This window comes from Cupressus sempervirens, chromosome 7, assembly GCF_028749045.1.
Source record: "Cupressus sempervirens isolate cs-2001-9-10 chromosome 7, ASM2874904v1, whole genome shotgun sequence".
NCBI lineage: Eukaryota > Viridiplantae > Streptophyta > Pinopsida > Cupressales > Cupressaceae > Cupressus > Cupressus sempervirens.
This window is the reverse complement of record NC_143124.1, coordinates 377,875,812-377,901,202: the sequence shown is the minus strand read 5'-3', so window position 1 is coordinate 377,901,202 and position 25,391 is coordinate 377,875,812. Positions and strand designations below refer to the sequence as shown.

Sequence of the window (25,391 nt, the reverse complement as noted above, 5' to 3'; positions counted from 1 at the left end):
GGCTTGATTGATGGTTTGACAATAAAGAATTATTTCTTAAAACACCCTTATATGGTCTTGGGGTGTGAGCTTAATAAAATAGTCTATCTTCTCTATTATCTTTAGTTTTCTTTTGTGCTTTATTTACCTTATCTATCTTAGAATAGCTATTCTCTTTTAATGGGAGCATTCTTTTACCCTTTAAATGTTCGATCTACCATATGTGATCATTGTTTTTGATTGGCATGCAAATATTTTTGAGGATTTAGATGTGCAATTTATTTGCTTTAAAAGTGAAATTTGAGAATATCAAGGGGTATTTTAAGCATCTATTTTTTTCATTCTAGTGCTTTAATTTGAGTAGATTTGGGGGAAATGCTCAATTTATGTGACATCCATGCCCCATTTTGCCCAATTATGAAAATGCTTTGTGCAAAGTTTTGTGAAAGGAATCTTGATTCGTGTAAGTTTATTTACCATTATCGAGGTTGAATTTAGATCAAGCAAACCATTATCAAGGACGAGTTCTCATCCATGTAAGTTATCTGCCCCTTTTTCCTAAAAGACTAAGCCTTTGTCAAACACATGTACAATATATGAGTTAGTACATAGACACATGGAACAAAAGGTTACACATGTGGCATATTATTCATGCATTCAATTGTTGGTTGCAGACAATCAGTAGAATACTAGGTTCACTACTATGCCAACTTGTATTTTTTTAATTACGTATCTATTTCATGTTTGGAAGATTCATATGTATTCATGAGAATCCAATTTAAAATTTAGATATCTTTTAAGTATAATCTTTATTTTCCATTTTTAGATAATATTCTCAAAATACTAATATATAATAACTTACATTGTAAAAGATTTTATATAGAACCTACAAAATTTATTCATTCTCTCTTACTCACATTCACCTTATCTTATTCCTATATGATCATCAAAAACTTTGACACTTTTCTAAATCAAATATCCTTTGCCTGCATCACATTTGACTCACCTTTATTTACTTTAAACAAAACTACTGAAAAGAAACATGTTTTGAGCGCTAATATTCCAACTCTTTTTCATCTTTTGTCGGAAATCTCCAGGCAAATAAATCTCTTATGTTTCTCCTCTCTTTCCCAATGACATTTCTCTTTGAAAGTCCAAACTAATAACTTGTGATTCCATGTTCCCCAAACTTTTATGAAAATTCTTGACTTGTGCCATGCGCATTTGCTATAATACCTTATCTTACATGAACAGAATTTTTTTTTAATGGAGGTCATCCACAAACAAGTTTTAGGTACCCAATAGGGCCCATGCGTGCCTGAAACCTCTTCAGCTAAGAGCCAAGTACTAAGGAGCACCCACGCTGCCAAATTCGCCTGGGGATCGTGCATGATCCTGGCCTCATCCCTTATGATGTTTTTGAGCCTTGCACTCAAAAAGACTTGATCTGTGGTGGGCTCTTTGTGAACCATTCAACTTCACCAGTAAACCAAGGACCCATTGACATGAATGGAATTTTAATTATTGCTTCCCTTTATCCTCGGATGCTGAATTAATTCCTCAGACTGCAGACTTCATCCTTCTTTCTAGGAAAAATGTGATGTACAATTATCTCCACATTTCCTCGGATGCCCAATTTCCTCATTTGTTATCGTCGCAGTATTCACTTCATCCCCTTTTCAAAAAAACAAGTGTACAAGTATCTCCACATTTTCTTCTTCACCAATACTTTGCTTTGGCACTTGTCTGTTAAATAACCCCTCGCTGTCATGTTCGCTATAGCCAACATTTCTCTTCACTCAAAATGAGTGGCCCTGTAATTTCCCGTCTCACCACGCTTCTAGCATTACTGCTGCTCATCATTTCTACAACAGCAAATGACCATCTTAGGAAGCCATACATTGTCCATATGTTGAAATCCATGAAACCCCAGCAATTCAGTTTGTATGGACACTGGTATCATTCAATCCTCACCCAGGCGACTTCCAATGCTTCCAAATCAGATCCGAGTATCTGGTTGTATACATATCATCTACTCCTCCACGGCTTTGCGGCCAAGCTCACCAGTGAGGAGGCTTCGGCTTTGGAGAGCCTTAATGGCTGTCTGGCAGTGATCCCAAAAGTTCTGAATAAACTTCATACCACACACTCACCTCACTTTATTGGTCTTACTGACAGTGGAGACTTGTGGTCCAAGCATTTGAATCGCGGAGAAGATGTGATAGTGGGGGTTGTGGACACGGGAATATGGCCTGAGAGTCAGAGCTTCCATGACAAAGTTCTCGGCCCTGCTCCTACTAGATGGAGGGGCGAGTGTGAAAGTGGAGACCGATTCGATTCATCCATGTGCAACAGAAAACTCATCGGAGCAAGATTCAATTTTTCTGTGGGCTGAAAATCGCACATGGACAAGGATTTCATATCGGCAAGAGACAGTGAGGGCCACGGAACACATACTGCTTCTATTGCTGCGGGATCTGCCGTAAGGGGAGCGAGCTAAAATGGCTTTGCTAATTTCTAGTTGTTTTCTTAGTGTACATTCACAATTTGGCTTATGTAAGAGTCCCTTCGAAATGGAAATTAGGAAAAATGTGTGATAAGAATAATTTATGACATTTAAATAAATATATATTTGGAGAGATATTATTTTTCTAGTATTTTTTTTTTTAAAGATTGGTAAATGGTCGAAGTCTAGATTCTAGATTAATTATTGTTATTTGTTGTAAAAAAAAATTTATGTGTTAAGGGAATTTGGACCCAAGACCTCCCACATGAGAGGCTCACAAGTTACCATTGTGTTGTAGGCTCTTGCCTATTTTTGTGGTGTCTATTATAATTTATAGTGAGTACAAAAAAATAGGTGCTTTGAGATAAATATATAAGCTAGTAGTAATTGCAACATGAAATGAAAATCATTATTAATTATAATTATAATAAGTTATTATTTTATTTATTTAATATATCAGTAGTATTATATTAATGTTAGTATGTTGGATTGAGTTAGGATTAGGTTTAGGTTTAAGATTGGGGTGTATTGTTTAGAAATAAGAATAATGTCATGATTAGAATTAGGGTGAGGGTTAGGGTTTAGAGTTTATAGTTCAGATTATTCTCATGGTTAGGGTAAGTGTTAGGGTCAAGGTTCAAATTATGGTGTAGGGTTTAGAATTACAATTGGTATCATGGATAGGGTTAGTTCAATTTTATAATTAGAGTTATGATTAGGGTCATTATTAGTTTACCTTACACTAATAATGATTATGAGTGATTAAATAATAGGTTTGATATATTTTAGTTTAATACTAGTATAAAGTTGGGGTTTATATGGTAATTATAAATAGGGGTATGGTTAGGTGTTGAGTTAATGTTATGAGAAAAAATATTATTAAGGTTAATTAGAGGGTTAGGATTAGACTATTGTTAACTTATATATTTTGGAAAAGCTTTGGTTAGGGTTAGAGTAAGTATAAGCATTAAGATTAGATCACAATAGTTTGGATTATGACAACTAAACTATGGTTTGAAAAAAGGTAGCAAGTGCAATTAAGAAATAATAAATTCTAAACTTTAGATTATGGAAATTTTATAATGATCAAAGATTTTTTTTAAAATCAAATATTATATATATTATTAAATATTTTGGAATTAACATTGCCACAAAAAATTTCTAAATCAATTAGTGCTTGAGTTCATATCATATCAAATGTTTCTTATATATTTTAGAAGCATCCACTGCCAAAACTTATTTAATATTGCATGATTATGAAATAAAAAAACATAATACATGCTATTAAAACTAGGATATGTTGATTAATATTATAATGTCTGAATTTTTTAATTTTTTTGGTTTATTCATCCAACTTTATAATTATTAATTTATTTTTTATTTAGTTTTTTTCAAATAGTACTTATTTTTAAGATTTATTTTATATTTAACATTATATGAATTTTTTAAAAACAATAGAAACTATTTAGTTATTGTCAAAATTGATAATATTGATGTATTTGTTAGATGTCCATCATTATTTAAAAATAAAAAAATTGAGCAAAATTCTTATAATTAATTTTTTATTTTATTATTATAATATGATATTTTTCTTTTGTATTATTATTTATATAAATAAAATATATCATTTAAAATCAATTACATTTTCAAGGTATCAACTTTTATCATAGAATTTTAATTCACCATTCAACTTATTAATATTTTACTATTATAATAATATTGAATATCTTTTTTCAGACAATAGCCTACAATACAATAATAAGTTGTGAACTTCTCATCTCACAATTCATTACCAATCAAAAAATAAATTATAAATACTCTAATTTCTATATCTTTAACATATCCATTACACATCAAACTAATATTGACCTTTCTACCTCAAGATATTATCCCGTAAATCAAATTCCACTGTTAGATATTTCTTATTAATTAAATACTATACCCTATTTTAAAAACTCTGTTATAGAATATATGAATAGAAAAAATAGTTTGATCCTTCTACCCTTATCCCTCCTATAGGAATTTATATTAAAGAGCTTTATGATTGGCTAGCTTTCTTGATCTTGGGAGAAACTGAACCCACCACACATTACCAACTAAAAGACAACCCAAAAAATACAACTTAACAACAAACAATCCATGGAAGTTTAGAATACTAAATTGAATTCATCCCTGTACCTTTCATCGTGATTCCCAAAAGTGAACAGAAAGAATTTGAATGAAGCACATGTAAAGTCAAGAATTGAACTTACTGTGTGCTTAAAATATAGAAAATCTGAGACCACAAACGCTAGGCTTGGAAACCAACATGGAGATGTAGCCTTTCGAAAGCCCAGTGAGTCTATCTTGCAATGGCAGTATCTCTATATATAGGAGAAGAGAGTGGTGGTTATCCATCTACCCCTCCAATGCATTAGAAACTAAATCCCATCATATCAGGCTCTACGACAATTTGCCACAACGCCATGGCAGAAAGCACAGCGGAAGCAACTTGTTGTCCATCTCCACTGCGTGGGAACTATTCTGAAGTGGTGTATGTCTATTCAACACCTGAACAGGGAATTCTGACTTGGACGGGACAATTCCCAGTCAACAATCCCGTAGTAAACAGGAGAACACAACTGAAAATCAAAGATGAACTAAAAAAATTCATCAATAAATTCACCAGCTACAGTTCCACATTTCCTTTAAATAATTTGTAAAATGCAACAGGAAGGAAGTCTTTTCATTGTAAAGAATGAAAATGTTACCAGTTACAGATCAATACTTCAGTAAAAAAGCAATAGAAAAGAGGTTGTTTCATTATACAGAATGACAAATCTATGAGTTGTTCAACATTTCCGTAAATAATATGAAGATAAGCAACCAAAAGTAAGCTTTCCATTGTGAAGAATGGATTCTGTAAATGATCTGTTAAAAAGAAACGGATGAAAAGAATGGAAAATTCACGTGTTACAGTTCAACATTTTCGTAAACAATGTGAGGCCTTTTCATTGCAGAGAATGGGAAAATCACTGTAAATAATCTGTTAAGAAGGTAACATTTTTTTAAAATAATGTGAGGCCTTTTCGTTGTAAAGAAAGGAAAACTCATCGTAAATAATCTGTTAAAAGCAGGTCTATTTATTATAAAAATGAAAAAAATCACTATTTGTGAGTTATAGTTCAATAATTCCATATAAATAATCTGTGAAAAAACAATAGAAAGAAGGGAAACCAAAACAAATTTGAGACATCCACAAGAACCAAAACAAATTTGAGACATCCACAAGAACCAAGTTTGGAGGTAAAAAAAAACCCTGATCTCAAGCAACACCAAGTTGAAAATAAAAATAATTTCCTTTGCCTTATCTCATTTCAATTATCATGTAATCATTGTGTTCTATGGAGACTGAAGAGACAATCTCAAAGGCACTTGATCAAATAGTTGGTGTGCATTCTCCAACCTTGTGTAGTTGGTATACATGTCAATCATATAGTTTCTGAGAACAATTCTAGAGCACTATACTGGTTTTATCATGTAGATTGAAAAATAAATAAAATTGGCCTCTGCTAAGGATTTTGATCTAGTGCATAGGTGAGAGAGACAGGTTACCGAGATGCCTGATTCCATGGCACCCAGTGTCTTGGCAATTTTCTATAGTCAGTTTCATAGCTTTCCTCGATCAACCATGTCTATTCTCAAACATAGGAGATGCCTATCTGTAAGTAATCTCTAATGTAGCTCCACATACCCAAGAGCTCCACATCATTCTTTGAATCCTGCACACTAGAGACCTATGTGGAGCTCTTGAATGAGTGTTTGTCGCAGAAGCAGCTAGAGCTTCAAACATCCAAGCAACATTATGTCAATGAAATTCATGACACATAGCTCACTATCCATGTCCCTTAATAAGAATTTCATTGTACATCTTCAACAGAGGTAGGCTAAATTGTTAGCCATTTTTTAGTTGGTTGTTTAGCCTCTAGTAACTTGATTCCTAGTGGGTTCATTCATAATCATTTAATTTCACAAATAGACCTAAAAATTTGGTCAAAAATCCATTCATTAATTAAAGCTTATGCATTTTGAAGGACCTTGCAATTATCAAGAATTATTCAATAAAAAGCTCAATCATAACCATCTGATTTCACAAAAATACATCTAAATTATGTCTAATTTTTTCCAAGAGATTTGTGCAAACAATACAACCCAATATGGTTCTCAGAAAATATACCATCCACTCCATATGATCCTTTGGTTTTAAGAAGAGTGTTTGAGAAATTATCAACAATTTATCATCTATAAATTATAAGCTAAATTGGGGATAACAAGTAGTCATGAAAAGATTGATGACTAATGGTCCATTTGTATTACTTCTCTCAAGGGGTTTGGACTACTTGTTGGTCGTTGTAGTTGTTGCTCACCATTTGGCAGGAACTAAAGCTGCCAAACTTTGAGGGCACAATTACACTCTTTTGTGTTTGATTCGAGGGTCCCATTCAAGCTTTGTTTGAATTTCCTTTATTTAACCTTCCTTCTACTAATTATCTTTTCCCTTTCACATAAAAAAAGGGCTTGCCAGATTTGGCAGCCACAAGATAGGATAGAAATTATTGTGGAACCCTCCATCATGAATTTCACCTCATAGTGTGGGTGTGTGTTTCACTCATTTCTTTCTCAAAGTATATAACCCCTTAAAATACTTGGATGTAAGGATATTTAGATCCATTTCTATGCAGAGTTTCATATGAACTAATGAATTTATGTGCCCTACAATGATAGGATGATATAGATGCACTTCAGGATATTATCTATCATGTAGAAATATATGATGTGACAACTATAAGAGCAAGCACACCTATGTTCTTAATGTCACGAAAAAACAATTCTTTGGGAGCCAAGATGGTTCTCTTTGGCGAAGGTTTAGATGAAATTTTTAGAGGTTGTTTGTATTTCCACAAGGCTCCTAAGAAAAAAGAATTCCATGAGGAAACATGTCACTAGACAATCACATCTTAATGCCACGAACCCTCTTTCATTATTTGGCTCTTTATCAAAGAAATTCTAAAAATAGGTAACAATTTAAAAAGAGAATTTTGAATAGGAATAAAAAAATGCAGAATGCATCATCTATTTTTTGTTTGGTTCGTCAATTGAAATAGGAAAATATTCTCATTTTGCCTCTAAAATGAGCTTATAGCCATTCCAAAAAATAATTTTTACTCCTATTCTCCATTCTCATGCCTACAACCAAAGGGACATCATCCTTGACTAATAGTCAGATTACATTGATTTATTCCCATTAGACTGTAATTGAGAAAGAGGCGATCATTTCCCAAGAGAATTTAAACAACAATTCTTTAACGTGAAAAGCTTACAGAGACAATTGTTGAATGGTGTTTCACTATAATCAATAAATAAGCATATCTTCCCTGGAAAATTTACTCATGAAAATGAAAAGCAAAAAACTTTGGAAAGTAAAAAAGCAAAGAAAAAGGCATCTCTGTAATGATATTTCCCTGCGCTCTTGACAATCCATATTCTTCCCCCATCCGCACTTCAACCAAAGAATTGAAATAACAAAACATAGAGCACTCAATCAGGAAGAAAATCAGTAAATGATTGTTATTTTTTTCACAACCCCCAAGGCAAACAGAAAATCTGCAAGCAATCAAGTTTATGAAAAATATCTGCAAATATTTCATTCTTACATATCTAACCACCACATATTCACTCGCAAAGCCCCAGCTACATACCGCAATTAGTTCAAATAGTAGTCTAACGAAACCGTGCAACTCAAGGTTGTTCCAAATTACTGTAGCTCACACCTATTCAGATCAACAACGATGTGTATTGTATTACTGCACATTTTCTTTTACCCTGATTTGTCCCTAGCAATCGTGATGCTTATCTCTTAAACTAGCAGCATAGTATCCATGTTCCTCAACAAGCAACATAGTGTCGAAACATGGTAGTGGCAGCCCTGAATTTCTCTGCAAATAGTTTGGTGTCTCATTTGATGTAAAGAAATTCTGATGAGCTATCCCGATGTATTTTTTGATGTGATATATATTTCATGACTTGGATTGGACATTTGTCGGCGGAGGATCCCGTAGCAAATAGCCTAATCGGCTAATAATAATAATAACAAAAATTTTAATATTTTTTAAAAAAACACTAATTTCTCTTTTGTAAATTCTCTAAATAATCAGCTGCATAGTTGATGTCGGCCCAAAAGGCCCTAATGTATTGTTTCATGTCGATAGTGTCTATAAACATATCATTTTCTATATGACCATGACTTTACATTGCAATCGATATCTCTCAGCAAGTAATTTAAAGGAATAATTATTATTATAATTAATTTATTATCATCGGGACTCCTTGTTATATTATTTTCACATCAATCATAATCTGATTGCCTCATTATTGACTATGCTCTACAACATCTAATGTATAGTAAATTACTTTTATTGTGATTGATGTATGTCCCACAAAACTTATTTTATCACAGGTAGAGATCTTAAGTTGTTAATACTTAGTGTTGTAAGGTGGTAACTCTCTTGTCAAAGAATGTAGCTTCACTAGTTCTTATTTTCATGTTGTCGCACTATTCACTTGTTCATCATCTTATATTCATTTCCATGTGCATGTTATCGACTAAGAGTCACTCCTTTTCTATCCTACAATTCTAGTAAAAGTCATATTTAAAATCATGGACTCCTCTCAATATGATTTAAAAATTAAGACTTAAATCTATAATTTGTTTCTAGTTCATAATAATAATATAATTCAATAAAATTTGTATTTTGAAAGTAATATCGACTATAGTTTAATTAATTTTGTTAGCCATCATTATCTGCTACTTGTAGGTGAGTTGGTTTGTGCCTTGAGGTTTACTTCCTTGAGGTCACAAGTTCAATTCCCCTTTGTAGTGGAGAATAACTTTGGGCCAGTTTCCCTTATAGGAACTTTGTGCCACGTACCTACTCCACTGGCCTAGGGTATAGGTTTTGACTTTGCCTAAAAGTTTTAGTTGCCACTTGTAGGTGAGTTGGTTTGTGCCTTGAGGTCATAGGTTCATTTCCCCTTCGTAGTGGAGAATGGCTTTGGGCTAGTTTCCCTTACGGGACCTTTGTGTCATGTACCTACTTTGTTGGCATGGGGTATAGGTTTGGACTTTGCCTAAAAGTTTTAAATCGCCACTTGTAGGTGAGTTGGTTTGTGCCTTGAGGTTTACTTCCTTGATGTCACAGGTTCAATTCCACTTCATAGTGGAGAATGGCTTTGAACCAGTTTCCCTTATGAGATCTTTGTGCCACGTACCTACTCTGCTAGCCTAGGGTATAGCTCTGGACTTTGCCTAAAAATTTAGATACCACTTGTAGGTGAGTTGGTTTATGCCTTGAGGCTTACTTCCTTGAGGTCACAGGTTCAATTCTCCTTTGTAATGGAGAATGGCTTTGGGTCAGTTTCCCTTATGAGACCTTTGTGCCATATACCTGCTCTGTTGGCCTAGGGTATAGGTCTAGAATTTTCCTAAAAGTTTTTAGCCACCACTTGTAGGTGAGTTGGTTTATGCCTTGAGGTTTACTTCCTTGAGGTCACAGGTTCAATTCCCCTTCATAGTGGAGAATGGCTTTGGGCAATGTTTTCCTGTTCCAAGTCACTTTTCTAACTCTTGTTGGTCCTATTGACAAGACTTAGTCTAAACTCCTCTTGAGTGAAATCAATCCATAGTTGATCCCAACTAGGTAAAGTATCTCGTCCATTGACAACATGAACAAAGACACTCCACTGCTTAGCAAACCCATTTAGGACTATTCTCACTAGCTTGTCATCACTAGGGCTATCTCCAAGAGTTGCTAACTCATCCTTGACAAGTCTAAGCATGGTGAGATAACTTGTGACATCTTCTCCCTGGTTCACCAAGGTATTCTTTAGCTTCTTTCTAAGAATCATCTTCCTGTTGGTGGTAGCATTCTAGTATAGATTCAAATTGGCATCCCATATCTTCTTTGTTGTATCAATCCTTGACAGCATAAAGGATTATCCTCCTCACCTTGACATCATCCTTCTTGTATGTTGCAAGCTATGTAGCATTTGTAGGTATAGCTACAAAATTGGTAACATAATCCTTGATACCATTCTCTTCCAACAATTTAAAAAAGTCTGGCCTTCCAAACACCAAAACTTGAGGCACCATCTAGTTTACCTTGATCTCTGAAACTAGTTGAAGCCATCTCAAGGGATTAAAGATATAATAAATCTAAAGAGATCAAACTAGGTATTATAAACCCTTAATTTCTTTCCTAGGGAAAAACTTTTCTACCCTTAACACTGCTCTGATACCATGTGAAAAATCACTATAGCAATCACTGGTTATTAATCTCCTATCATAAATGATTATTAAATTGTTGAAAATAAATTCACAGTTTAATATCGAAAAATAACACAACTGCAACTTCACTAATAAAATATGGAAAGAAATTCACAACACAATGAACACAATATTTTTAGACAAATTGTCCCTCAAAAAACCCCTACAAGAAAACCAATTCTATAGATGGAAAATATATTAACTTCAACAAATCAAGAGATACAAAATTTCTTGCCTCTCATTGGTAGAACTCTAACAACCTCTTAATTTCTCCTACTAATATTCTCCACTATTATTCCCATGCTAAAACTTTGCCCTTGCTAACACTGCAATACAATTTGCTATCACTACAAATGCTTCTACAAAATTTACAAATTCATTTACTAGCATTGCAAATGTTTCTCCAAACTTCTTGTTCTCCAAATGCCCCCCTAGACCCCCTTTTATACTGCTCTCGTTGGTAAACCAATGGCCAAGATCAACTTACAATCGTCGGTTGAGAGATAAAACAACTTACCATCCCTAACAAAATTGGTTTCTAGTTGCTTCTAAAAGAAGTCAATTATTTAATAAATAATTGTCCTTACTCTAACCAATTTGTTAGCAAAATAATTATTTACTAAATAATAGCATATAGATGAACAACAATCCAAGCTAACAAAACTAACATGAATATTAGAATATAATAATTCTTTGAAATTTACAAAATAGTGAATTTATAATTTTAATTAAATATAAAATTATTTTTTTACACATTCTGTCAACTGGGTAGACAATTCCATCTTCTCCTCCTTCCATCTTGCTTTCAAATGTTACATTAATTAATACTTACCCGGTCCCTCTTTTTCTTGAACACAAGTGTATATGGTTCCAGGATCACCTTCACATTTGTGTTGCTCTTCACCCCCAATTTGCACACTGCATTATTGTCTCTCATGTTGAACACTCTACTCCTCTTCACCTAGACACTTCAATATGATAGAGAAATATCGGTAATTAAGATCTGCACCTAATTCTAATTTGGGGTAAGGGGGTCACTTGTGGGCTAGCAAGCTATTTGATTTTTAGTGTATATACTCTACCCATACAGATAGTTGATGTACTCCTGAGGTCCCAAATCATAGATCAACCTAGGACATAGCATTGCCTTTGAATTTTAGTGGCCTACACCCATTTCAAATGGGTCTATGACTCATATGGTCGATGCATCTTTGATGGAATGATTTTTTTTTCTTAAGGAGAGATGACTTGATTTTTGCAAGACTCTATGTTAGATGTGTGAAAATTACTATTAGAGTCACTGATTATTAATGTCCTTTCTTAAATAATTATTTAACTACAAAAAATTGATTCATAGCTAATATCAAAAAATTACATAACTATGACCTACCACTAAAAAATATGAAATAAAATTTGCAGCACAATGACACAATATTTTAGGATGAATTGTCCTTAGAAAACCTCCCAAGGGAAAACTAGTTCTATAAATGAGGAATTATATTAAACTTTAGCAAATCAAGAGATACAAAATTTTGTGTCTCTTACTAGAAGAACTCTAACAACCTCCCAATTTCTTTGACTGAGAAGCTTTAAGGATCCTTGCTTCAAATTTGTTTTGTTGATCTTTTGTGGTTTTATTATCAACACGTGGATCATACATTATCTCCCTTGCACAGTGGGAGTGGGAGCTTGACTAGGTGACCACGCATTCGGCAAGTAGTGACTTCTTACCATTTGGGTCTCCCTCTTATTGGAACCAATGTTGAATTTTCATTAATGTAATTATACCTTTACTCTTCTTGTTCTCATCTTGGATACTTCTATTCAGTTGATGTATATATGTATCATGTATGTTGTATTTTGAGATCCTACAAGATGTAGTATTATATTTTGATAACTTGTATTTATTATCACATACCTGACGACATGTGCAATGGATGTGGTTATTTGGATGTTCTTCATTGTATTAGTTGTACTTATGTATCTTCTTATGAGATTGTGTATCTATTAATTCTTTGTGATTATGGACATTGTACATAAGATTAAAACTAATCAACAAAACCTTCTTAAACATGACTCAATTTGAAGGAACCCTTGAGGAAATGGAAATTTTATTTGTAATTGCTTATGTTTTCTTTATGCATATATATGCATTACGTCCACATTGTTATCTTATGTTGTACAGACATTTTTAAAAATGTTCAGTAAACATTGCAATAGAATAGGTTAATTTTTCTTGGGTTCCTGAGCGAGGCATTACACCCTCTTGAGCTCCATTTTTTGTGGTCTACTCAATAGTAATTCACATTCTTAACATTCTTTTGTTAAAATGTCCTAATTTACAAGGGTATAATGCTGAGATTTTTGAAGCCTTGTGACAATGTATTACCTCAACTGCAAAAATAGAAGATTTGGCCAATCAAAGTCATAGATCAAATATGGTGTTAGATTGGTGGGCATCAATGGTCACCCTTAAACATCACATACTAAGGGAAGAATTAAGTTTGGGAAAAAAAATCAACTTTGACTATTTAACACTTTTAATCTAGGAATTAAGCTTAGTATATGATGTTTAAGCTAACATAGATCCACTCGAAAGATACAATTAAACATGCCAAGATTGATAATATTCATACATAAAATATAATCAATAACTTTAGAACAAATTTATCACCATCGACAAGAGTTTTGTTCTGGCAGATTTCTCTTCTCGTAATTGATCTTAGGGATGCTCCTATATTTGGTCAAGCTGCACATGAAAAAGTATCAAACAATTCCTAGAAGAAAAACAAAAATGGAAATGAGAAGCAGAGGAAGAGAATTCAATGTAAATATTTTGAAAATGGTTTCAAGATGAGTTTTGTAAGCAAGAAAATTTAAAATTTAAAACATTTTCTTATGCCACCATCTATCATGTCATCACCATGTGTTTTCCTCCATATTGCCTATCATTGATGTTACCATCTATCTTCCTCTATTTTTTCTATCATCATCGCCTTTGTATCACATATATGTATGGTATATCTTCTTCATCTTTTGTCGAGAGATTAGCTAGTGGAAATTTTATGTGCCTTCATAGCAATAAATCAAAGGAATTTCACATGAGTTTTTCTTGTTACCATAATGCTTCCACAAGTATTCTTAGTCCCACACTATTTTTTATAGTGTAGAATTGAAATAATTCATAAGAAATCATAAATTTGTGGCTTGTATACGAAGATAGATATGAATGATAATGTATCTGTATTCATAATATTTGTATTTTTGGTTGAAAATTGCATCGATTTGTCTGTATGGTGGACGAATAGTTTACTTTAAGACTAAGAAAGCTATGGAGTGAAAAAGCAACTTTAATAAAATATGATTTATAAGGAAAGGGTTTAAAAATTATATTTGAGTTTTCTAATTGGGTTTTCTAAAAGAGGACATAGTATTTAAAGAGTAAAAAAATAATATTGAAATCTGTGTTACAATTTTTACTATCATTAAAATAATTAATAAAATGTTAATTAAAGTAATATGAATATTTTAGTAATAGTAAGTTTAATGTTATAGTATGTTTGAATTGATATATTATTAATAAATTAAATAGTAATTTCTTTTATAGATTAGTATTATAAAAATATATATATATATTTTAAAAATATATAATTGACAAGATTATTGTTCAATTTTAAAATTTTATAGAATAATAGATTAAACAAATGAAAAAATTATATACAATAAATACATCATATTACCATCTTTGACAAAAATTAACAATTTTTTATATAATTCTATCAATTAAACCAATAAACATTTATATAAATCTATTTATCTATAATGATGAACTCTATGTGTGTTATTAGCTTGAACAAAAATTAATAAATATTTATAATCATGTTAATGTCATATTCTATGTAATAGCTATGTGAAAAATTCAACCAATAAAATAAAGATATTGTAGTAGTATTAAACATCTATCACATCAAAATGACTAGATTTTTCCAATCCATAATTTGTTTGGATGTTATTTTTGGACTGATTACATAATTTTTTGTTTCTTTACATCATTTTTTCTCATCATATTCCATGATCCATCATTAGAATGGTATAGAGCAATAAGAAAAAAAAATTACTAATTGAAATGTATATGAAAAAGAGGGGAGGTGGAAGGAGAGGAAAACAATCTCTTTTAGATAGGTTTGTGTCTTCACCCTTTTTAGTTTTCTCCTATTAATCTCTAGCATCATAATGGTGAGTTACACCCATTTTGGTAATGTTCAAAAATTTCATAGTTGGTACATCTTTACTTGAAGGTCATCGTCTGACAATTTGTGTAGCTCTATATAAACTTCGCCCTAATTGTTACTTTTTAATAGGATTTTTGAACTCATAAAATAAACATGATTTGAACTAAGCTTCTTGCTTCAAAACAATAGCTCTTCTATTCCCTTTGTCATGTCTTATGAACACCCTTAAGTAGGAGGAACAAAAGAGCGAAGTTCTGATTGTCATTATCCATTTCTTCAAGAGGACATCACTCACAATTACATATAATTTTTTAACCTTTTATAAGATATTTGAAATTCCAATTTCCCTTGTCATGTCTCATGATAATTTCTAGAATTTCTAAAATTCACAAGAGATGTATTTACATGCCTTATTTCATTCAAGCACTTCCACATAGCTCTACTTAGACATTGCTTGATTTTGAAAAGAACATGAAGTTGTAGTTAGTGTGTTTCTTACATATTTCACACCAACTCATTTCCATGATTCTATGTAAACATCACCTAGCTTGCTAATATTATTTAGAATTTTTTTATAGCAGTGCAAGAGGTGCATTTCCTACATGTTTAATTATGAAAATTAATTGAGTTTTTAGAGAAAAAATGAAGCCAGTATGAGTTCATTTTATGTACATTCCATTACAAAAAGTTTGCATAGCTCTTCTTAAACATCACCTAGCTTGGAAATATTTAGGAATTTTACACTTTTCTATTAGCTTTACTTAAACATTACCCTCTGATAGTAATTTTTTAGGTATATTTTTCTAGATTGTGGGAATCTAGTAACCCCCCTAAACTGCAATGTGCTTGGTAAACTATTTAACATGACTAGTGATGCTACCACAACATGCCCTACAAAACAAAGTGGGTTGGGGAGAGAATGGACCTCATGACCTCATGGTTATCACATGAAACATTTTGTGGCTCTATTAAAGTATTACTAATCGATAGTTTTTAGAATTTTTGAACTGGTAAAATAATATGACTTGAACTTGGAAGTCTTGCTTCAAAATAATAGATATGCCACTCCCCTTACTATGGATATCATTTGTGTGATTTCATACCTAGTTGAAGTTGAGGTAACCTGCATTATGTATGGCATCTTCTTAGATCAGTTTCCCAATATTTTCTTATGTCTTTGGGTTAGAGGCTTTCATTTCTTCTTGAGCATTATTGGTTTATTAAAGAAAATCCATAAAGCATATGAAAAACTTGTATATAATATGATCTACAATCTTGTCTTATCAATGGGTTTGAAACTTGAAATCAAGGATAAATTTAGCACATAGGCTACTTATAGGGCTAACACATAAATAAGCTATTAAGGAAAGAGAACAACAAAGGGAGTGGCACTCTCAGGAGATTTACTACATGTCCATGAATGAGTAAGATGAAATTTATTTATGGAAACTTCATCATTTGTGATTGGAATTTGAATTTATGCCATGGGCAGTAAATTTTTTAAACTATAAATTATGTTGCTGCCCATTCCTAAAGAGATTATATTCCAATAGGGATTATGCAAAGATGTTTGTTTGATATCTATATACATTAGAAGACTAACATTTTTTTGGGAATTATTAATTTCTACTAAACAAAATTGTAGATCCAAACATGTGATGTATGTCCTCCATTATGGTTATGAATTATGAAACTTGAAACCAAGATGTAGTACACATCCCATAGGTTACTTATGAGGCTAACATGTAAGGCACTAGGGAAAGTGAACAACACAAGGAGTGATACTATTAGGGGATATGTCAAATGCACATGAATGATTAAGATGGAATTTCATCATCGATGAGTGAAATGTTGATTTATACTATGGAATCGTGGATGACTTAAAAGTTTAAATTATAGGTTATGTTTCTACCCATTCTAGAATAGTCTTTATTCTAGTTAGAACTATGCAAAGATGTTGGTTGGATTTTCACATACATTACAATGTTATCTAGTTGGTTGGAAATTCAATATGAAAAGTGCTCTTGTTTGGGAAGTGTAAAATGAATCAGTGGGTCACTTCACTAGAGGAATAATATTACATGATTTTTTTTGTGATATTATTGTCTTCATTTAGTTTCTTTTTCAATTAAATCAACCAAGCGCATTATGGAATTCAAAACCTAAATACAATTTTACTAAAAAATGGTTTCCCAAACATTCTTAAATGTAATTCATAAAATTTAAATGAAAACATTTACTAAAAAATGTTCTCCAAACATTCTTAAACATAATTTAAAATTTTCAAATTAAAATTGTTTACAAAAATAATTGTTCAAACATTCTAAAATGTAATTCAAAATATTCAAATTAAAAATATTTACTCAATAAGTTGTCCAAACATTCTTAAAATTCTTAAATCTAATTCAAAAGACACAAAACCTAAAATAAATTCAAAATATTCAAATTAAAAATATTTACTCAATAAGTTGTCCAAACATTCTTAAAATTCTTAAATCTAATTCAAAAGACACAAAACCTAAAATAAATGAGATACATATATCTAATGTAGTATTTTTTTTAAATTTTTTTTTGCTTAAAAGAAGATATTCTAAAATTTTGTTTCAAATTTATTGAAAACTATGCATTAAAGAAATTGTTTGAAAAATATTTTATTGTACATTTTAGAAGATTTTTTTAACTTAGATGAATATATTTTAATTTTTTTCAAGTTTACTTTCAATTTTTTGCAAAAATTTGCATTTAAAAAAAATTGAAAAATATTTTATAATACACATTAGAAGATGTGGTAAAAATTTAATTGTTACATTTTAATGTATGATAAATAGTAAAAGTTTAATTTTTCTTTTGAATTTTTTTTGTTGATTGAATGTTAAACAAAATAAAGCATTCAAAATAATCTTATCAAAAAAATATTAAAATAATGTTCAAAATGTGTGAAAGCATCCTCCTCACTAAAGTCTTCCTTATTGCTAGCTAATACTCAAATTTCATCTATATGTAGTAGAATATGTTGACAAACATAGTGGTGTATGAGGGAAAATGTCTTCTACATAAAACTGTTTATATATTCAAAATTCAAAAGAGTTAAGAGATGTGAATAGGATTGTATCTAATGACTACACTTTTCTAAGTGTTTGCAAAAGTAGAAGATACATAAGTTAAATTATACATGCATGTTAGAGCATTGGTTTATTATTATGTTTTTTTGGATACATTGGTCTACAGAATAGTCATAACCTGATGATATTGTAAATTATATCAAGTGATCTCAATATAGTGAATCAACAATCAATGAAACCCTTGGGCCTTCCAAGTACAAGTGCTAGCAAATGCATTTAAATTCTATTACATGTAAAAACAAAAGTAAATGTGTGCGAAATTTTCTCTTGATGGACAAATAGGGAAAGAGTAAAACGTATATGAATTTGGTTTTTAAGAAACTTATGTGTCAATTTCATGTTGCGCAAATTGAGCTCACACATTAGAATATACTCAATACTATTAAATTCTAAGGTTAATATAAGTGTTAAAATTAAATGCATCAAAGGTTATAGTATACATACCAAACATAAAACTCATAGTAGAATATCCATAGATACAAACAAGAAAAGATTTGTTAAGTACAATAATATTCATGGTAATGTGATAAGTACAAAAGATAAGAAAATGAGTCCAAAATTGCATTAACCATACAATTTATTGTCATGTTACTAACATTAATAAAATGTAACATGTAATGATGATAATCATTCGAATGTGTTTTTCTATTGAAATTAGTAATCATACAAATAAATGCAAATTAAAAAGAAGCTAGAATAAATTTTACTAGAATTTTATTTCTAAAAGCATATTTATTTTCTAATTTAATATTTCATTACTTTACTACATCTTTGACCACCATTTGATATACACCTTTTGTGCATTTTTTTCTTTGTCCAATATTCTATCATGAATTTCTTGAAAACCCGACATAACTTGATAATTAGAGAGCCTGGATATTCTTGTGTTTGAAACTTAGTCTTTTATCTTAATCTAGATAGTTGGTTCATTATACAATCTATGTATCTAAGCTGCTAACTTTTTATTGGTTTCTAGCTATTGTTTTGTAGTGTTTCTTCCATTGTGTCTTGAAACTTAGTCTTTTATCTTAATCTAGGTAGTTGGTTTATTATATGATCTATGTCTCTAAGCTACTAACTTTTTATTGGTTTCTAGCTATTATTTTGTAGTGTTTCTTCCTTTGTAGTTGGTTGGGGTTCAAGTCCTCCTTAAAATCTTTTTGTAAAGACTTTCATGTCCCTTCAAAACTTATTTTTATGCTAATAAAAAATATACTATCATGAAATTTAAGTCAAGACTTATTTGAGTTCTTGAAATATTAATTGTTTCTTCCTAAAAATATATCTATATTAAAAATATTTGTATCAATTCAAATATACATTTTTTACACATAGAAAAAGTGACTAAATATAAGTCCAGATACCTTTTGCAATTATTATCCTTTGTCCAAAGTGTAATCTTGGAATTTAACTCTGGACTTATTGAAAATTTGAAATATTCATTCTCACTTTTAAAAATAAATGTTTGATTAAAATACTCATGTGAACTCAAATATTCATCCTTTACACATGGGAAAAGAGTCTCAATATAAAAGATCTAGGGATTGACTTTATTATCATGTAATGGAAAATAAGATACTCATTATAATAAATAGACCTATATACATCAACATGTGTACTTGAATGTACACGAATACACACAAATTTATAGTTGTGATCTTATCTATCATAATATTTTGTATAGGGAAACGTGTTGATTTCTACTCCATAAAGATTATCAAACTTTATTTGGCATAACAGGTCCTTATCTCTTGCTGGTAGAATTCAAGTTTGTCAAAAAGTGTTGTCCTCTTATAGTATTTATTACTCTTCTTCTTGGATGTTCAATAATTATCAAATTTTAGAAATTCAAAAGGCGATCAGACACTTTCTTTGGTCTAATGGTAAAGGCAATAAAAAGTTTCATATTGTTAAATGGGAATGGTGTCATACTAATAAAATCCTTGGAGGGTTGGGGCTTAAAGATCTCACATTGCAAGGTATTGCCCTCTTTGCCAAATGGATCTTCCACTCTTTAGAAGGTGATAACCCTTGGAAAGTTCTTGTTAGACATAACATAGAAAGGGGCTTCCCAAAAAAAACCAGAACTTGGAAAAATCTTCCCTTTTGTGACCTTATTGTTGGTAACTTTCTGGTTATTGTTCAAGGTTCTGCTGTATTCAAATCTATATGGTGAGCTTGGGACCATGTCTAGAAATTTATCACCAATAAGGAATTCTTTAACGACAATAAAATCCATGGTGAAAGATCCATTTGGTGGAATTTAAACCTGAATAGCAAGCCCATTGCCTTATCCCAAGGATGTTTTGCCAAATTTTGGGCTAAGATTGGTATCACTCATTTAGTTGATATTTTTTATTAGGATAAGCTTATTCCTTGGGAAGATCTCAAGGTTAAGTTTAATATTATTGATTCTCATAAAAAGACTTACAATATGATTTTACAAGCTTATAAAGACCTTCACTCTGTTTTTCATGTGGATTCCCATAGACACTTAAAATGTAAGTGGTCGGATGGGGTCATTTTCGATAAGCTTAAAGCTAAGAATATTTACAAGATCATTGATCACAATGAAGATATTATTGATCATATTAACAAGATTTGGAAAAGTCCTATGGAGCCTAAAATAATATTTTTTAATTGGTTGGTCTTACTTGATAGATTCCCAATTAAAAGAGATAACCATAATCCTAATTACTGTAACTTATGCAGGTTGCTTGAAATTGGTAGACATATTCTTTTTTACTATCTTTTTGCTAAAGAAATTTAGAATCTTTTTGGAATATATTATCCTGTTAATGTAAATATTCTTGAAATTGTTACTAGTCATACTAACAGTCTTAGTAAAGATGCTAATTTCTTCTTGAATATGTTGTCTTCTAACATTCTTTGGCAGATTTGGAAATGCAGGAACGAGGAAAAATATCAAGGTAAGCTAAGGATTCTTACTGATTTTTTTTTAAAATTCACCTATTTTAAAGTCTTTCTGTAGGTTCATACTGCCATGATGGTTGAAAAGGAGAAGCTGAGAAGGTTTCTCAAGGATGGGCATGCCACATTCTTCTACTATGAGCTCAAGCATGGTTATCAATGGAGGAGAACCTTTGGCGATCTATGGGTTTTTTAACACACTTGCAAGAGAATTAACAAAGAAATTAGGAGAAACATTAATACCAGGAATGAGGAGTTCTTTATGCTTACCCAAATCCAAGAGCACAAGAATATTGTTTGGATGGAAGACCCACTTAGGTGGACTGCGTGAGTCAATGTTTACTTTGATATTCTACACTAGTCCTCCTATTGTCTCTGTTTTGTTGCTTTTGTAATTATGGTACTTTAATCTCGATTTGAGGCTTTGCCTCCTCATTTTTTTCTCGGTGAACTCATTGCATTTTTTGATCTCTATATAGTTAATAGTAAAAAAATCAAAATATATTACAATAATTTTTAATTCAATACTAAATTATACTCATGTAAATGAATAGTCAATCAAGTTTTAATATACAAAGTGCAACTTAAATTTGTAATGAAATAACTTTCTCATGAAAAATTGTGATTAATAGTGCAATCTTTTGAAAATAGTTTTGGAGGATGGAATATGAAGAGGAAAAAACTAGTTAAAAATAATCAAAACTATTGGAGGACGCATCTTTTTTATTGCATTGACTCTAGGTGGGAGAAATCTAATTATTGAACAATTAGCATTTTGCATATTTGAATAGTTGAAGTATCATTATCTATGTGTTGTGAATAAGATGAACTAAATAAAATTAATAATCTCCTAAAGAATCTACATTAGATGCATTAAATTTTAGAATGAGCTAGATTATAAAGTAACATTAAAAATGAAATCATTTAAGGATTGATGTATGAAATGATAATTTGATCAATATCTAAAATTGCTTAAAGGTAAGACAATGTTTTCAATTAATGTTTGAAATTGTTATTTGAAATTATTTTATGTAAACATTATAAAAACACACTTCTCCAGTGTACTTAACTAACGTCTTCTAACTTGGACAACTAAAACATCATTACACTAAGACTTTATTTCTAAGTAAAAATATTAAATAGTTGAAATTGACTTACTTTTTCTAAACTTAATTTTTTCCTTAATAGATAATATTTAAGAATAGCTTGTGGTTATCTAGCCAATGATTTAGACAACTTACAAAAAAGAACTTAATTTTTTTCTCTATAAAAAAAATCTCCTAGATAAACTATCTAAATGATTGACTAATAAGTTATCTAAATAAGTAACTGACCTATAAATTATATAAATAAATAACTGACTTATAAATTATCTAAATAAATGACTTATAAGTTGTCTAAATAAGTAACCAGATAAAAGTATCCCATTATAAATTATCTAAATAACTGACAAGATAGCGACTATCCCCTTTGACCTTTGCACCTACCGCATGGGTAAGAATGGGTTGACTTGCTTTCCAGATAACCGGACGCAATGACTCTATTTATAAAGGATGAGGAAGGACAATTATAATACATTTCCAAAAGTCCTCTGCTCGAAAGAGGTGTTGTTCGAAATGACGTCGTGGTGACGCTACATCATTAGACTCAAGCTTAATGAGAATACTGTCATTTAATTGCTTGTCGTACGCTGCCTTCTTTGGAATTGAGTGAGAGAAAAACACGTTCATTTATTGGGTTCGGAATATCCTTTAAAAATCAGACGTAGGATGAGAGATGGTCGAAAGAGAGACATTATAATAATGGAAGCATTTGTGTGTTTATCTCGGATTTTAATCAGCTTGCAGAGCAGGTAGATGTTGTGGTTGACCATTATCGCGATCTGCAGTTGGTGGAGAAGATAGCAGCACGTTGCTCTTCACTTGCGGAGGAGATGAGTAATCAAAGTACAAGGTGTTCAAATGCTGCGCAGGCCGAGAAGTTTACAGGGCTAATGTAGTCTGCAAACGCAACCAGAAGCCAAAAGCCAGGCTGTTACTGTTCTTGACACGGGATAAGCCAGGCGGGTCTATCGATCCCATCCTATTTCAATTGACCTCCAATGTGCAGAACGGCAAGAAGGAGAAGCCTATAAATGCCAATCAAACCATGAGGCTTTCATCATCAATGTGGCACTTGAAAGAGAAAGAGAGAGATAAAGATATAAGTAGTGAGAATGTCGCTGGGGAATGGAATTGGGTGTGTCTGGGCTGCGACGCTCTATGTGTTGAGCATATGGGTCTGGAGCGCAGCCGGGCAACTGGCAGTGAAGGTGGGGAGATGGAATCTTCTGGTAGAGAAGGGCGGGGTGTCGGCCATGCACATGGTCACCACGTACAAGAACACGGTGGTCATGTTCGACAGGACCAACTTCGGGCCGTCGCAGCTGCTGCTAGCGAATGGGAGGTGCCGTGACAATCCGCAGGACCAGTACCTGACCCACGACTGCTATGCTCACTCCATCGAGTACGACATAGCCACCAACACCATCAGGCCGCTCATGATCTTCACTGACACCTGGTGCTCCTCTGCTGCTTTCGCTGCCAACGGTACCCTCGTTCAGACTGGCGGGTGGCGGGACGGAGCAACAGATATCCGCTACTTTGTTCCTTGCTCCGACGCCTCCTGCGACTGGGATAACTCTACGCCTGTCAAGCTTCTCAACAACCGCTGGTACGCCGCCAACCAGATCCTTCCCGACAACCGCATCATCGTCGTCGGGGGCACGGGCGTGTTTAACTACGAGTTCGTTCCCAGGAAGGCCGGGGAGGGAACTTACAACCTGCCCTTCCTCACCCAGACCCGAACCAGCTCCTCAGTGGAGAACAACCTATATCCCTTCCTCCACCTCTCCTCCGACGGCAACCTCTTCATCTTCGCCAACAAGGACTCGATTCTCCTCGACTACAAGAACAACGTCGTGCTCAAGACATTCCCCACGATGCCCGGCGATGGCCCGCGGAACTACCCTTCCACGGGGTCCTCCGTGATGCTGCCGCTCTCGGCCTCCGATGGGTTTACCAAGGTGGAAATCCTCGTCTGCGGTGGCTGCCCTGACAATGGCTACGCCGCCGCCAAGGCCGGCAACTTCACGGCTGCCCTGCGCAGCTGTGGAAGAATGATCATCACGGACGCCAACGCCTCGTGGAGCATGGAGGACATGCCCGGGCCAAGGACCATGTCGGACATGCTCATTCTCCCCAACGGCGAGATTCTCATCATCAACGGAGCGGCGAGGGGTGTGGCCGGGTGGGACATGGCCGACACACCCGTCTTCACGCCCTACCTCTACAGACACAGCCTCCCCGCCACCCAGAAGCGCTGGTACGTTCTCGCGGCTACCGCTATTGCCCGAATGTACCACTCCACTGCCAACGTCCTGCCTGATGGCAGAGTTATGGCCGGTGGCTCCAACCCCCACTTCGATTACAAATTCACCGGAACGCAATTCCCCACGGAGCTCCGGTTGGACGCCTACAGCCCTTACTATCTGGAGAGCGTCTACGCCGTCCTCCGCCCCAAGATCATCACGGTCTCTGCCCCCGCACCCAACGTCGCCTACGGCGCCACCTTCACCGTCACCTTCTCCGTCGCCTACGGTCTCACCAGCAGCAACGTGGTAAAGTTCAACATCTACGCCCCGCCCTTCACCACCCACACCACCTCCATGAGCCAGAGGATGCTCTCCCTCTCCGCATCCACACCCCTCGCCGCCCCAAACTCCAACACCGTCTATTCCTCCACGGTCACCGCTCCCCCGTCGGCCGTCGCTGCTCCTTCCGGGTACTACATGTTCTTCGTCGTTAACGGTGAGATCCCGAGCGCTGGCCAGTGGCTCCACTTCTCCTAGAATTGCCACCATGCACCGAATAGAATGTGGTATTCCATTCTCTAATAACAGTGCCGCTGTGCATAATGCAAAGATAACATGTATGGCAACCCTTTAATAAAACAAATGATGAAGCATGCCGATTCTCTCTGTGAATGTGCTTCATGAGGCTTCCACAATTCCTCTCTGCATGGCGTGCTTGATTTCGAATACATCTGAATACATTAATATACCACGTATACTTTTATATTTCAATTTGGCATCTTACATGTTTTGCATATTTTACACAACGAACATATATCTGTAATTGTAAAAAGTAGGTGATGTAGCAGGTCAATCTGAACTCACAAAGAAATTAATAATTTCATAACAGAATATAGAATTCAAAAAC

The 25,391-nt window shown here is 33.3% G+C and overlaps 3 pseudogenes; all 3 read left to right on the top strand.

Annotated features, from left to right (window-relative positions):
- Positions 1-1,783: 1,783 nt before the first annotated feature.
- Positions 1,784-2,374, top strand: LOC149547034 (subtilisin-like protease SBT1.4 pseudogene; annotated as a pseudogene).
- Positions 2,375-2,383: 9 nt separating this feature from the next.
- LOC149547033 (asparagine synthetase [glutamine-hydrolyzing] 1-like) lies at positions 2,384-7,471 on the top strand (annotated as a pseudogene).
- A 15,876-nt stretch (positions 7,472-23,347) lies between these two features.
- Positions 23,348-25,021, top strand: LOC149547032 (aldehyde oxidase GLOX pseudogene; annotated as a pseudogene).
- The last annotated feature ends 370 nt before the right edge of the window (positions 25,022-25,391 follow it).